Below are 15,173 nucleotides of genomic sequence, written 5' to 3'. Positions count from 1 at the left end.
AGAGGAGAACGTAGGGTTTTGAGCCCGTCCGAAGCTCCTATATGCCTCCGGGGATCTGGAGAAAGAAGAGGAATTCGCTCTTTGAGGTTAGTGGGTGCCGATTGAAGTCGGCGGAACACAAAACGAAACCAAGGATTCCCCACCCGGCCCTCCTACGGGGTGGGGGGGGAGAGTGATGTTTTCACCATCTCCTGACGAGCGATCCTCTCCATCTTCAGGTCGCCCGACTCAGAGCCGCTAAGTTTCATTTTCCACCTTTGTAGCGGGCTGAGTGGGCGGGTGAGCAGCTTACGACAGGTTCCTCAGAGCTGCCGGGATGAAGGAACGAAAAAAGCCGTAGCAGGACACCCTCGGCGGAAAGCAGACCAATATACTGACGTAACGGAGGGGGCAGCTAGGCTCCGACGTGGCATGAAGCCTCAGTCTGCTCTAAAGCGGCCGATCATTGTTGGACACTCTCAGCCGCGTCGCCGAAATGGCTGGTCTAAAAAGGAACATTAGGGCGATTATTAATGACCTACTTAATGCCCGCAAGACACAACCAGAGATGGCGTCCCTGGACCACCGGGGGGTGGGCATAGCACGTCCGGCGGCCTGTGGGGTGAACCCAGTCGCTCGTAGCGCCAGGTCAGAGCCACACAGGATTCTTTAGTTGCCGGACCGTGACCTCGCCTGTGCAGATCCTTCAGTGCCGTAGCCTGGCGGACCTGCATCGCGCCATGGCGCGCACGGCAGAGGCCGCCTCTCACAAGCCCGTGGGTCTGTGAGGGGAGGGAGGCTGGTCTCTTGGAGCAGCATAACCCTTAGCGGCCCCGCCGTCAGGAGAGGTGAGAGGTGATGGCTGAACGGTCGGTTCCGGGAGGAAAACGAGTTTTCCACGACCGTGTCAACCAACATGCACCCCGGGAAGAAAGGCACAGAAGGTTGGGGCTGTTCTTGCAGTCCTGAAGTGCCAATCATCTAGGCGGGACGGTGCGGGTGGGGGAGGAGCTCTCCGCTCCACACAGACCGTCTCCGCGCTCCCGAGCGTACATGGCCGCCACTCGGGGTCGAGCACGGGAGCCCCTACCCAACCCGAAGGCGGGAGTGGGTCCGAGTCGGCGACCGAATAGACGACCCCCTCTCCGATGCTGTGACAGACATAGAATCCTCGTGAGGACTGAAAGAGGACGAGAGCACGTAGAACACGCGCCACCCGTCTCTTACGGCACCTCTGGCTGTGGATGGGGGTGCTGAGAGTCACTGGACGAACCAGCTAACCGATTCAGCACCGTTTATACGGAGATAAGATTTCCGGAGTTTTGCCACCGCACCTTTAACGGGGCTCCGCAACGGAAAAAAGGGGGTGACGTTCCCAGAGGTACGAAACCCGTCTCCGCCATCCAAGAGGTTCACGCTCTCTTAGGAGTATGAACCCTCCACGAACGCCGCCTCAGCATGCACTCTTGCGCACGAGAGAGGACGATCGTGGCCACCCGGGGACCCATACATTTGCCGCATCCAGAAACACGGACAGAAAGACGTCTTTAAAAAGACGCTCCTGCCTCAGTGCAAGTGAAATGCTGTCTTTAAAAAGACGCAGAACACCGCAATACTCTTTTAGAGGAAACACTCTTTTAATGTGCTGATGTTGATGAAGCACACAGGGGAACGGCTACGCACACACTCAACTAAGAGTGAGAAAAAAAATTAAAAAGAGAGGTGGAACACCCGCGAGCCTCCGCTGAAATGCCTTTGCCCAACCAAATCAAACACGCAGAGTTCTCCAAAGAGCAGAGAGTAGCTTCTCGTGAGCAGTCAGTCTGCCAGCTTTCGAAGCTAAAAAGCTGATTTGATAACTGCACCTGCCGCTCATTAAATACCTGTGCGGCGGGGCGGCGCCGGCAGATGCAATTATCTGCATGCCAAGTTCATTGGCGTTTTAAAGGTTTCTCGAAGCAGATAGGTCACCCGCGAAGCGGTTCCCAATTCGTCGGTCACGACGTGACGTCGTAGTGACCGACTGAAAGGGAACTTAATTTCTTCTCGACTGAACAAAAAAGACATCAACATCTTGGATGACCTGAGGGTGAATAAATTATCAGAATTTCCTTTCCCTTATCAAATTAAGCAATTTCATCTTGTTTTTATAAGGTAAGCCAACTCATTTTTAGTCAACATTCAAAATAGTAAGTTGCAGCGCAGACGCTTTCATCCAAATCAACTTATACTGCATACTGTATATTTTATCAGTATGTGTGTTCCCTTGGAATCTAACCCATGACCTTTGCATTGCAAACGCAGTTCTCTACCAATCCAAGCTACCAAAAGTCAGCCCACTGTTGTTTACAACACGTAAGCACAGTACTTGTAGTGACGTTCATGTATTAGCAATTTGTAATGAGCGTGATCTGAGTCATTTCATGCTGACGTCAGACAACATCTGAGACGGATGTTTATGCCAGGTGTAAACCAGGTCAACTCATTTAACTTCGTAACGATATCTGTGTTTATTACTACACAATGACCTTTGTAAAAGGCACTCGAAGCTGTTCCAAAGTCTTCACAAAGTCTCAGGCCACATTAAAATATTAGACGTAAAGCTGTAAAAATAATTAAAAGAACAGGAAGAGTTATTAAATCGAAGGGAAAGTTGCACAGGAGGGGAGGAATTCAGACAGCAGGGGTCTTTGATGAAGCCCCTTTGAATGCATCCGGATCCGACCGGACGAGAGCTGAGTAATGTGGGGAAGCTTTATCCAGGTGCACACATTGTGTTCTCGGGTCTAGCGCTAGTTTCTGCCTTCATCCGCCTTTCTTTCTTTCACTCACTATCTTTCTTCACCCTCCCGCCTATTCAGATCCAATGTTGGGAGTGATAGATGGTCCAGCTGCATCCTCTTGGTCACTATGTGCCAGTTTATTTAAAGTCTACTTGGAACAGAGAACTCCCTGTATACATCTTAATATATGTGTGCGTGTGTGCACATGTTCGGTCTTGGGAAAGCAAATGCTGGTCCCTAAATACAGCTCAGGGTCAGCTTGATTTAACATTTACGCAGACGCTTTTGTCCAAAGTGTACATTTTATCATTAAGTGTGTTCCCTGGGAATCAAACCCACAACTAACACAATGCTAAACTAGTTACGAACTAAAGAAAGTCGTCAATTATGTTTTAAACAGGTTGTCAAATAAATTTTATTTTGATGTCAAAAGGATAAGACTCACGTTTTATTTCTACGAAGGTTCCCACAGTACACTACATAATATCCACCATCCTCATGTAAATTACTCGCATTATTGATCCATTAATTTCAGATGTAGATGAAAGCTGTATTAACATATGAGATGGATGAAACTTCAATTTATTCAAGTGCTTCAATTATTCATGTCATTCATGTATGCATATTTATATATTCATTCATTTATTAATGTATGCACACTTTAAAACAGACCTAATTTTTACATACTATAACAGTCCTGGCTCAAAACTTTACTGCATCGATACACATCTGCGCAGCTCGTGTTGACCTGCGTCATAGATGAGTGTCCTCGGAGGGACCTTTAACTTTTTGTGACCTTGTGAGGGGTGGAGTTCTTCATTTCCTGCCCTGCTGGTGACTTGCACACCCATCGATGAAGGTGTTTATCAGCGTGACCTCTCATGACCTCTTTTGCTTCCTGCTGATGACTATATGACCTATAGGGATGACCTCTTGTTGATTTTTATCTGGTTTTAACACATATCCAGTTTATGTCTCCATACGTCTTGTCAACACACCTAGTAACTCATTAATGTGTCACCATGACTGACTAAGATAATGTTTGGGTAACGTGTACATTTTTAATTGCAAATTGATTATCTTGACATATAATAAATAGATAAATACAAACCGATAAAAATAAGAATGAAAGACATGAAAAAGTATGACCTATATTAGTCCCATTATGGGTCTTGCATAGCATTAGCGATTTCCTCGTAAAGATTTTTTGGCCTGTAATTGTTTCATTTCATCTCGGCTCATGGGGCCGTAATGGCTTCTTTTTAGACAGGAGAAACAATAAGCGTTTTGATTAAGGATCCAATATCACCAATTACAGCGCAGCAACCAGCCATGTTGGCAGACTGCAGGTGATAGAAGATCTGTAATGGCGTGTATATTACACAACAGCACGAATGAACAGAAATCTGTTATGTCCATATTAAAATGCAGGATTCGTATTGATCACCACAGAGAGGAACTTAAAAGCATGGATTACATGACAGAAAGCATTGTCTTGCTAAAGAGATGACATCATAATATCTATACCCTACAACAATGTATAAAGTATTAATATTAATGTGTAACAGAGCATATACTGTAATAAAAATGGTTTACAAACACTTATCAAATCAGCATCTCGCTTTTATTTTCAGAACGGCAACGAATAAACCCTTTGCAATGACAGTTTTAGCCCACTTACCCCAGCTTTTTAAGTTACCTCAAAAGGAAGGCCAAGATCACCGACTAAAGATGCATAAAGAGGCATGGGAGGAGCAAAAGCCTTCGTTGTCTCCTTAAGGACCTTGGTGCACTTCATAATACTTTCCTTTTCATCTCCACATCCTCAACTTCCAACAGTTTTCCGCATCGCCGCCGCTGGAACGCACGGTACGTGATCAGGGTGCACCTGCTGGCTGTGGGAATTGACCCGCTATCCTCTGTTTAGATGTCAATACCGGGCAATTTTCTTTTCTTCCTCAAGGTCATTGTGACCTGGAGTAGATCCATGAGAGACTCGCCTAATTACTGAGCAACAACAGGCCGTGCAGCAATAACCTAATTATTCTTGGCATATATTAGATAAAGGGCCTTATTGCTGGCTTTCCTAAGAGGAGCCTGCTGAAAAGGAATTTGATTTCCCCAAATACTTCTCCAATGATCCTTCCCTGTGTTAATTGGGTATTTCGAGTTTGGGCATAACAAAGTTAAGTTTGTAAAAACGATCCCTGCTGTATGGGAAATGAGGAGCTCAGATGCAAAACCCTCTAAGTGCGCCTGACATGTTTTCTTGTAAATTAGAATTTTTTTATCAGACTCAGAATGGATTCTGCCAACAAAGCAGCCTGAGGCCGGGATTAAGCAGATTCATCAAAGTATTTGATGAATATATAATACGTGACGCGAGCATTTGGTTCATATCATTATCTGATTATCTTGTGTGTTAGAACATGTTAAAGCAACACCAAAGAGTTTTTTTTACCTTAAAATAACGCTTCCAAAACAGTTTCAGTCGTTCATCCACTCTAAACAGGGTGAACAGCACTTTCACATTCGCTTTGCAGCCCTCTATCGGCCAAAACCGCACTAAAGAAGTTTCCAAACGTCGGGTAGTGGTCCTGTAGTCCGAGTGAATACTACAAAAACTTGCTTTACGGCAGACCTACAATCCAATCAGAGCCAGCTATGCCTCAGTATTTATGACAGTGGGTAATGGACAATTACGCTTCTAACCTGTAGGGGGAGCAAAGAGCCAAAACTCTTTGGTGTTGCTTTAAGGGTCTGCAAAGTATACAAATCCTAAAATATACGATTATGCGAGTTATTGTCTCCAACTGAAAACTTTTCTTGGACTACAGTACAACAAACGCATCAATCTGAAAAGCTCTGTGTCCCTGATTGGCCAGCTAATCCGTACGTTGTGATTGGCCTGAATACCTATGACGTCAGGTGGAAATGTGACACTCCTTATGTTTGAATGATTCGCTCACAATGCATAACAGAAGTTAACTTACAGGCTGTGAGTCAAAGCGGGAGGAATTATGATAATGTCGGTCTTGTCTACATCACCAATCCCAGGAAGTAAACTGTTGCCTACAATCCGTGTGTTTGTTGTAGTCCAAGAAAAGAGATTTACCTTGAAGATGATAACTCGCATCATTGTTTACCTTGGGGTTTGTAGCTTTTGCATATTGTTAACGTACTTATACACACTTACACACCAAAGGAAATCGTGAATCAGGCCATAGGTGCTCTTTAAAATAAAGTAACTAATATATGTTTTGAACAACACAAAGGTGAAAAAATTATGACAGAATTGACATTTTTGGTTGAACTAAACTCGTTTGGTGAAAAAAGATGATTGACCAGCACTGATAATAAGTATTAAGTGAACTGGAGTCATAATGGGCCATGCTATGCAATGGAAAAGCACTGTTTAAAAAGGTTATAATCGTGCACTTATATACTATTGTCAAAAAACAGACATAATCTCATAATTTGAGAATTTACTGTTTTCTACCTACAACCCCAAATCAGAAAAAGTTGGGACACTGTAGAAATTGTGAGTAAAAAACGAATGGAATCGTTTATTAATCTCATAAACTTATATTTTATTTACAATAGAATATAAATAACATGTCAAATGTAGAAAGTGAGACATTTTTAAAATTTTGAAATGTCATGGCTCATGTCATGGCTCATTTTTGGTTTCATGAGAGCTACACATTCCAAAAAAGTTGGGACAGGTAGCAAAGGAACAGCTGGATTAGGCCTACTCCTGAAATTAGGGATTTTTTAAAATCATGTAAACAGGGTAACTAAGAGGATCTATGAATTGTATTTATGGATCTGTTTCTCTGAAGTCTGTCACACCCTCTGACTAAGACACGTCATTGTGCAGTAGACAGCAAATAAATTGGAGTTTCCCTGCCGGCCATACCAGTGTGATCCTCATTGACCATGTCATGATGAATTAGGTTCAGCTATAGGCAGCTTGCTTTCTTATAATACACCTACAGGTCAGAGCCACAGTTCCTTTATTTGTTCTGGCCAGCGTAAAGAGAAAGACCTTTCATACGCATGTTCTTACAATGATTTACTATTTATAAATAAAGATTTATGCTAGAACTTAGAGGACAGGGTTGGTATATTTGGATTTGTGCTGTCAGAAATAGCCAGGAGGATTAGGATATCACATGGTTTTGTTTCGTTTTAAGACTATTAAGATGGCTGCTATTGTGTTTAATGTTATTTTTATCCATTCGTTAAAGAGCTTTGGATCCAAACCTGTATTTTGAACATGATTTTATATCTGGTGGCCACCCAGTACAGTTCGTTTAACATACAAAGTTAAATATTAATGTGTTAATGTAATATTTAAAGATATTTACATTTCAATGGACTATGTATAATTCACAGCACAAGACCCAGTGTGCTTAATACAAAGTTTTAGAGTGGACGTTTCTCAATTTTAGTAATTCACAGACATGAATTAGCTAAAGCCAGGACTAGGCATTAGTAAAATTAAGATGTTTATAAGCAGTGACGGCCGGTGACTTCTCTTTTGAGGGGTGCAAATTCAAAATTTGTGTTCGGAGTGTCATGTGAAACTTGTGCATTATGCCTCGTCAAAATACGAGCCTGCTGCACATGCGTCGAAAGGATTTATAATAAAAGAGACGCTCGTGTTCACAAAATACTCACAAGACACTCACTTAACACTAAACTCTCATTACACATGAGATTAAGCGAGTATCTGGCAAACGCGAGCGTCTCTTTTATCATAAACCCATTAAACACATCTACAGCAGGCTCGTATTTTGACATCACACGTGATGCACATAAGTTTACATGACGCACCAAACACATATTTTGAAATTACATGCCACACACATGATGGGATACAAAAGAAGTCGAAAAATAAGTCACTGGCCGCCCCTGTGTTTACCCATACGGCAAAAAAATCCATTTCCCTGGCCAAAATATATATTTTAAATATATGCTAAATACATTTTGTAGAAAGTATGCTTAACTGAATATATCAACATATATTAAAACAATTATTTCAAGTGGAAGCAAATACATTTCTAATTTTACATTCCCTATTGACCTGAATATTTATAAATATATGTTAAATACAAGGTATATTTGTGAAGTTAAAAATATATTAAATTTTAACCTTTTTAAAACTTATGTTTACAGGTTCGTAACATAAACAAAGATTTTCTTCCAATACGACGTGAATATATTTCCTTTGATTGAAATATATGGGGGGCTAAATATATTTTTTTACAATTTATTTCATTTGAATATATATTTAAAAATATACAAAAAATGGAAAAATACATTTTTGTAAACATATTCCAACATATATTTCAGCAAACACATATTTTTGCCCATTTTGTATATTTTGAAATATATTATAAGAATATAGTTTTTTCCAGTATGGGTAAGGTTCTTTTATAAATATGCCTTAGACAAAGACGTTACTGGTTTGTATCTTGAGACAAATCAATGGCACCTGCATATTTTAAGATCTGTAGGTGCAAGTTATTTTCAATTGAGTGTTTTAATCTAGGACTAGCCTTAAGCCCTGTATGTAAAACCAGGGGTTAGTCTACTTCAGGAGTGGGGAACCCTGGGTCCTGGAGGGCCACTGTCCTGCAGAGTTTAGTTCCAACCCTAACCAAACACACCTGAATTTCAATTCCAAGTAATCCTGAAGATTTTTCAGGTGTGTTTAATTAGGGTTGGAACTGAACTCTGCAGGACAATGGCCCTCCAGGACCAGGGTTCCCCACCCCTGGTCTACTTATTTTGCTAACCAAACTATACACTTATATATTTAGTAGTATACATATATGTACTTTCTCTTATATAGCTGCTTCATGTCCTGTGCTCCTTGTCAGTGGGTAGAGCATTGCATTTGCTGCTGCTTTGAACCCAGGGAACACACATAGATAAAAATGTATACCTTATAATGCAATGACGATTTGGCTAAAAGCATGTAAATGTGTCTGAAGTGACCCAAACTGAGTTCCAGAAAGGTATACTGCCATTTCCGCCGAAGTGCTGGTGCAGCAAGACTTCATATTCAGCAGATCAATGTGGCATCTGATAACATGTTGTGTTACCTTCCAAATGTGTCTTGTGTCGGGATTGGTATGTGTGTGTGTGTGTGCATACAGTGCATACCAGTATGAGGCAGTGCTGTGTTGAACAGTAAAGGCTGATCGTGGTGTCTGAGCTTGTAGTCGCTGATGCATGAAATAGAACTCAGACAAGCAGTCTGCTTAAGCTGTCCTCATGTCCTCCACCAGATACCTACATCACTCCATTGATTTCACAGCAAGAGATGAAAGCAGGTACGTTGAATTTGTACGTCCTGTATTTCAGGAAAAAAAAATAGGGTCAAACATTTATGGGAAACACTACACCGATAACAATTCTATAAATAAGACATTTATAAAAGAGGCCAGCACTTTACACACTTTAAAAATAACTTAAGTCTATTAAATGAAAGCACTCTTGCATTTTAATGTATCATATATGCAGATAAGTAAGTCCTTGCTTTTAATCATGCATCTGCTATGCAATAAATAACGGCAAAATGATTATGTGCAAATAAAATGACTGTCACAAAATAGGTGCAAAAGGGTAAAGCCCAAGGGACCCTCCTTCTGACCTCCAAAAGCAAAGTAGGGGGTTAATGAACACCCATTACAACAATTTACAGATGGGCTTTGAATGCTAATCGGGTCTTAATTGCAAACCCACTACCGATGGAAAATGCACACCTCTGCAAATGGCAGATGCTTGATCCTGATCAATAGCAGGCATGCGACTATCAATTGCAAAATCAATACTGTTGTATTTGGTCTTCCAATGTTGCAAATAAGGGTCCTAACAGAGTGGCTATGGCTAACAAGCTTGACCACTGAGACCTTGGTCTTTATCTATCAGTGGTGGGTCAATCCTTAAATCTCTGGTGACCTGAGGCTGGTGCAGTGCTTCTCCCATGCCATTTACTAGTATTGTGTATATAGCTTAAGCTGTCATTTCACTTCATTGTTTGGTACAGTATCATATTATCGTGCAACACACTGAAAATCATAGATATTTATGGTTCTCTTAATAAACATATTAAGCAACATAGGTCGTAAACCAAGCAAATTTTCATTTCTGAGTGCTGTCAAAAACCAGCAATGCCCTATATTTCAAACAACCATATCTATTAAATGGGTTTCAGTGCACCAATTTGTCTTTGGCAGATGAATGTCCTTGTTGGCACAAGATCTCCCCAGTCCCAGTTTTAGCCAGTAAATGCCATCTGTGATTGACAGAGAAATATGAGCCAAGCATACATGTCTGGACCAACGGTGTTCATTAGGTGCTACATGGCAACATGGATTATACAGTAGTTTGATTCAAATGATGCAGAATGATGAAAGGTTTCACATAAATGCTCCAACATCACTAGCTTGAGAAGACATTAGTTGATGATTGGATGATGAAATGGGGTTTTTCTCAATGTCCAATATATTACGTGAGAATATATTTTATATTCTCCATATATTGTGAAATTTACATAGTAATATATCATGATATATTATATACAAATATATTATATTGTGTATATATATGTAAGTGATATATTGCAATATATTGAACAATACTGCAATTACTGCTGTTTTCATATATCGAGTAAATCTCATTATACTATTTAATATATCCCATAATATATTGGCAATATATGGAGAAATATGTTGATACATATATTCTAAATGTATGTAATATATTGCAGTATATTGGCAATATATGGAGTAATATGTTGATACATATACTCTAAATGTATGTAATATATTGCAGTATATATTGGCAATATATGGAGTAATATGTTGATACATATACTCTAAATGTATGTAATATATTGCAGTATATTAAATCATATAAAGACCAACTATTACAGGGAAAAACATAGTGCCTTTTTAGTCTTGGTTGCAATATATTTTGTATCAATATATACAAGTATGATCTATTCATATACTGCAATATATTGAAGAAAAAATATTTAATTCCTATATATGGGAATATACTGCCTAATATATTACATGATATTTTCTAAGCATATATTGGGAAATATAAATATTAAATCCCATATATGGGAATATATTGCCTAATATATGTTCATGATATTTTCCAATATACTGCAGTATATTTGTGTTGCGTAAGGGTCTGCAACACTGGATTTAACCTATACATTACACATGGGCATAAAATGGCCCCTAGCACTAATATATTTATTTGAAGTGCTAATATGCACTCTTTGGTATCAATATCTGAGGTACTATTGTAATATAAACTCGAGGATCAAAGTTGTACTTTTTGAAGGGTACTACGATTTGACATACAGATGATTTAAAGAAATAGTGCACACACAAAAATGATGATAATTATGTGATTATTTTTAGAAGTCATACAGGTTTGGAACAACAAAAGGGAAGAATAAACCTTTACAAATTTTTTACTTTCTCTATGAGCACCTGAAAGCAAAAACTGCAAACTTGTGAAGAGAATTAAAATAGGAAAAAGTGAGCAAGGCCTCTTTCACCTTGAGCGCAAAGTTATTTTCAGAGAATAATAACGAAGGGCGTTGTAGATAAGGAGCTCTGCGTACAAGGACAAGTGAAAATCAACGGCGTGTAAATGCGCAGCAATTGCAGGGGCCCTTTTGAGAGATCACCGGTGGTTTAAATTGCAAAGATGAGCGTCGCAATGGATGAGGCGTCTTCGGGCCCTCTCTCGCTTGCCTTTGCGATTTGCGGTAATTACTCATTGAATGTGTGACATCAGGAAGCTGCTGACGCGGTCTCATTTTTCAGCAATAACATACCAATTTCAATATCGCTCTCAGTCACTCAGTCACCTGGAAACGCACGTCCCTCACCATGCAACACGGTACGCTACAGTTTTTCGTGGTTATGCTGTGTATTGATCAATGCGGAGAAATAATGGAAGATAATACTACATGACCTCTGTTGACATTATAATGTTGTATTACTGTATATTGTAATAGCGAGAAAAGTGATGACAGCTTAAAAAAAAGCTGCTGTATGAGTATAATAGCTGAGCCGTGTAAATTTTGCATCGAGGAAGATAAGAAGATATAAAACTAAATGAGGGGGGAGAGAGACACAGATACAGAGTGAGAGAGAAAAGTGTGGAAGTGAAGCATGAGAGAGAGAGAGAAAAAGAGAGAGAGAGGCATGATAATGGAGGGCAGGAGAAGGTTGCTGACCTGCAGATCATTTTTGGGGTTGTGTTACAGAGGCAGTCCAAGGTCAGCCTCCTTATTTTACCACTGTGGTTTCATCATCTGTGTTTTATTTAGTATCACAAACAAATTTGGAGATACCCTTAAATAGACATTACAGAGCATCCGTCCAAAATGTCATCATTTATTTTTTTGTGTGATACAGAGACAAAGCAATGACGTGCAGTACAAGAGAAAACATATTAGTGGTATTACCCATCTAAAGTGAGACAGAATGGTTTCCTATATGTATAGGATTGTAGTTTGTATTATGCATGGGGTAAATTTACATTTTGGATGTTTGATGAGGAAACCCTAAAGTATAGAGGTAACTCTTGTGCCTAAGGCAAGCTATGACCCCACACACAACCTATAAACACATATTTGCTAAAAAAAAATAAAAACACAAAATAAATAACACAGATAAGCAATGAAGCGAGGTGAATTTGAGAGAGGAATATTAGCCGACTAAAGGGAAGCATAATTGCTTGATTTAATAAACTTTAAAGCTTGCTATATAAAGTGTACTGAATAACACAGCTGTATTGACACATAAACTATAAATTTGTTTTTATTCTTTTTTGAATGAAAGGTGCAACAATCCGTTTCTAAATCTTCTCAATACAAACCCCTTTATTTGTTTAAACAAAGGTTAATAAATGAATAAACATTTTGCAGAAACTGCAAAAAACTGTTGTGAAATAGAGCTGGGCGCCTTCTAATTTCATCACTATTGCCTTTAGGATTTCTAATCCAATTTTATAGTTTCATAATTGGAATCAGTTGGACTCGAGACATCTACTTCCATTATTTCCTGTTCATAAAGCAACGCTATGAAGCTTGTCCATTTCACTCAAGAACGTTTTTGCACTAATATGCTCACATTCATAGTCATAAGCATGCACACATACGCTGGCAAAAATTCCCAGCTGCACACGAATCACAAACTGTGGAGACTGTACCACACAAAATCTATTGAGCTATCAACAACAGTGTCAATCATTTAATCCATTTACCCAAATATAAAATTTATAATTTAATGTCTCGTTTCATCCCAAATGTAAATTACTAATCTCTTCAGCTGACCACAAGAGATTTATTTTGTATTATATGTCTTCTGAAGAGAAATATCTTTAAATGAAAACATTTAAAGGGGACATTTCACAATACTTTTTTAAGATGTAAAATAAATCTTTGGTGTCCCCCAGAGTACGTATGTTAAGTTTTAACTCAAAATATCATATAGATCAGGGGTTCCCAAACTTTTTTCCCTGCGCACCCCCTTCTATGTCCCAACCGGGTTGGCGCACCCCCAATCCCCACTTGAAAAAAAAAACGCTAAAAAGATTTGTTTTTAAAGACTCATGCGCAAATAACCAGGGGCCGGTTGCAACAGCCGGACGTTAAGAAGTTGGGAGTCCTACGTCGAGCTTAGCTACGTCATTGTGAAAAATATTTACGCGTGTTGCACCATATGAAACTACGACCAGACGCAGCTACGCTCAGTGTAGATGATGCGCGCCCCCGTGTATGCGTTTAACCACTGTGATATTTAGATGCCATTCGAGTTTACTATGGTAAAAAACATACAGTTACTGCCGTCAGCTAATAGATGATATATGAGAGTTTCCTCATGTTTACCAGTGCGCTCTCCTTCTAGATGCGTGCGTAACGTGCAGACCCATCATTCACGAAAGCCTTTACTGTTCGCACAAAAGGTGTATAATAGTTTGCAGATTCATTATAACAGCTCAAGTTTCAAACAAAATTAAATGAAAGCTTTTAATAAGTTCTCTACAGTGTCTTTGTAAGTATTTATGTATTTTATTATAGAATTAATTGGCGGTCTCTTTACCATGCATGAAAACACATTGCTCGCGTCTTGTCACATTTCATTATTTCTATTTTGGCCATAAAAAAAGGATTTCTCTCTTGGTCCCTCTCCTCCTTCGTGACTAACAACTTTATCATAAGACGTCCCACACTTGACAGTTTCCCCAATTTCAGCCAGTTAAGCATATTTATAATATATATATATATATGGAATGAATGAAACGAGTTGGCACGCATATAGCGGCTGCAGTGCATAACAGAAGAGCAGTGCGTAGAAAAAGACAGCAGCTGTCTTCTACGTTTCTATCAAAAACGAATTAATTATAGTTTTTTATTTAAAATAAAAGTGATTACAAATGAAATGTTTACTGTTCATTTTTGTATTTATTGTATGGAAAAATCCCACTTAAAGAAACAGACCGCCATTACATTTTTCCTCTCGCGCACCCCCTGGTGCCAGCTCGCGTACCCCTGGGGGTGCGCAAACCACACTTTAGAAAATCCCTGATATAGATAATTTATTACAGCATGTTAAAATTGCCACTTTGTAGGTGTGAGCAAAAATGTGTCATTTTTGGGCGTGTCCTTTAAAATGCAAATTAGTTGATCTCTGGACTACAGTATATGGCAGTGCCACGGTTGGATAGTGCAGATTAAGGGGCAGTATTATCTCTTTCTGACACCACAAGGGGAGCCAAATTTCAATGACCTATTTTTTCACATGCTTGCAGAGAATGTTTACCAAAACTAAGTTACTGGGTTGATCTTTTTCACATTTTCTAGGTTGATAGAAGCACTGGGGGGGGGGCAATTATAGCACTTAAACATGGAAAAAGTCAGATTTTCATGCTGTTAATATAAAACTATGTGTTTGTATTCAGCTGAAGAAAGGTTATATACATTCGATTATATAAGTCATATACAGCTAAAATAGCATGAGGGTAAGTACATTAATACAAGTAAAATTTTCATAGTGGGGTGAACTATTCCTTTAACACCAAGATTCACAGACAAATGAGTATTCAGTCTTTTTTCTACTGTTAATAGCGTCTGTATCACCACTGTGCCCTGCTAGCACAGAGAGAGAGACACAGATACAGAGTGAGGGAGAGAGAAGTGTGTAAATGAAGCTTTGCTCTTGTAAAAGAGAGAAATGTACATTTTGTTGAATGGTGGGACCTTTCCCGTATGCCAGGGCACGGGAGCGCTCTGTGCCCCAGACTATCTCCTGCTGTTCTGATAATGAGTAATCAGGACAACAGCATGTCAATAGCATGGCGTGAACT

General features: G+C 39.6%; 1 protein-coding gene across 1 annotated transcript in view; it reads right to left on the bottom strand.

Moving 5' to 3' along the window:
• samsn1a (SAM domain, SH3 domain and nuclear localisation signals 1a) overlaps nt 1–9,115 on the bottom strand; it is a 41,775-nt gene extending 32,660 nt beyond the window's left edge. The window contains exon 1 of the mRNA XM_065280918.2: nt 8,937–9,115. The gene's annotated coding sequence lies outside the window, so the exon portion shown is untranslated. The remainder of the gene's footprint in view (nt 1–8,936) is intronic.
• Nucleotides 9,116–15,173: the final 6,058 nt, after the last annotated feature.

Source organism: Paramisgurnus dabryanus, chromosome 8, assembly GCF_030506205.2.
Source record: "Paramisgurnus dabryanus chromosome 8, PD_genome_1.1, whole genome shotgun sequence".
Taxonomy (NCBI): Eukaryota; Metazoa; Chordata; class Actinopteri; order Cypriniformes; family Cobitidae; genus Paramisgurnus; species Paramisgurnus dabryanus.
Note: the sequence above shows the minus strand (reverse complement) of the source record. Positions and strands in the feature narration are given on the sequence as shown.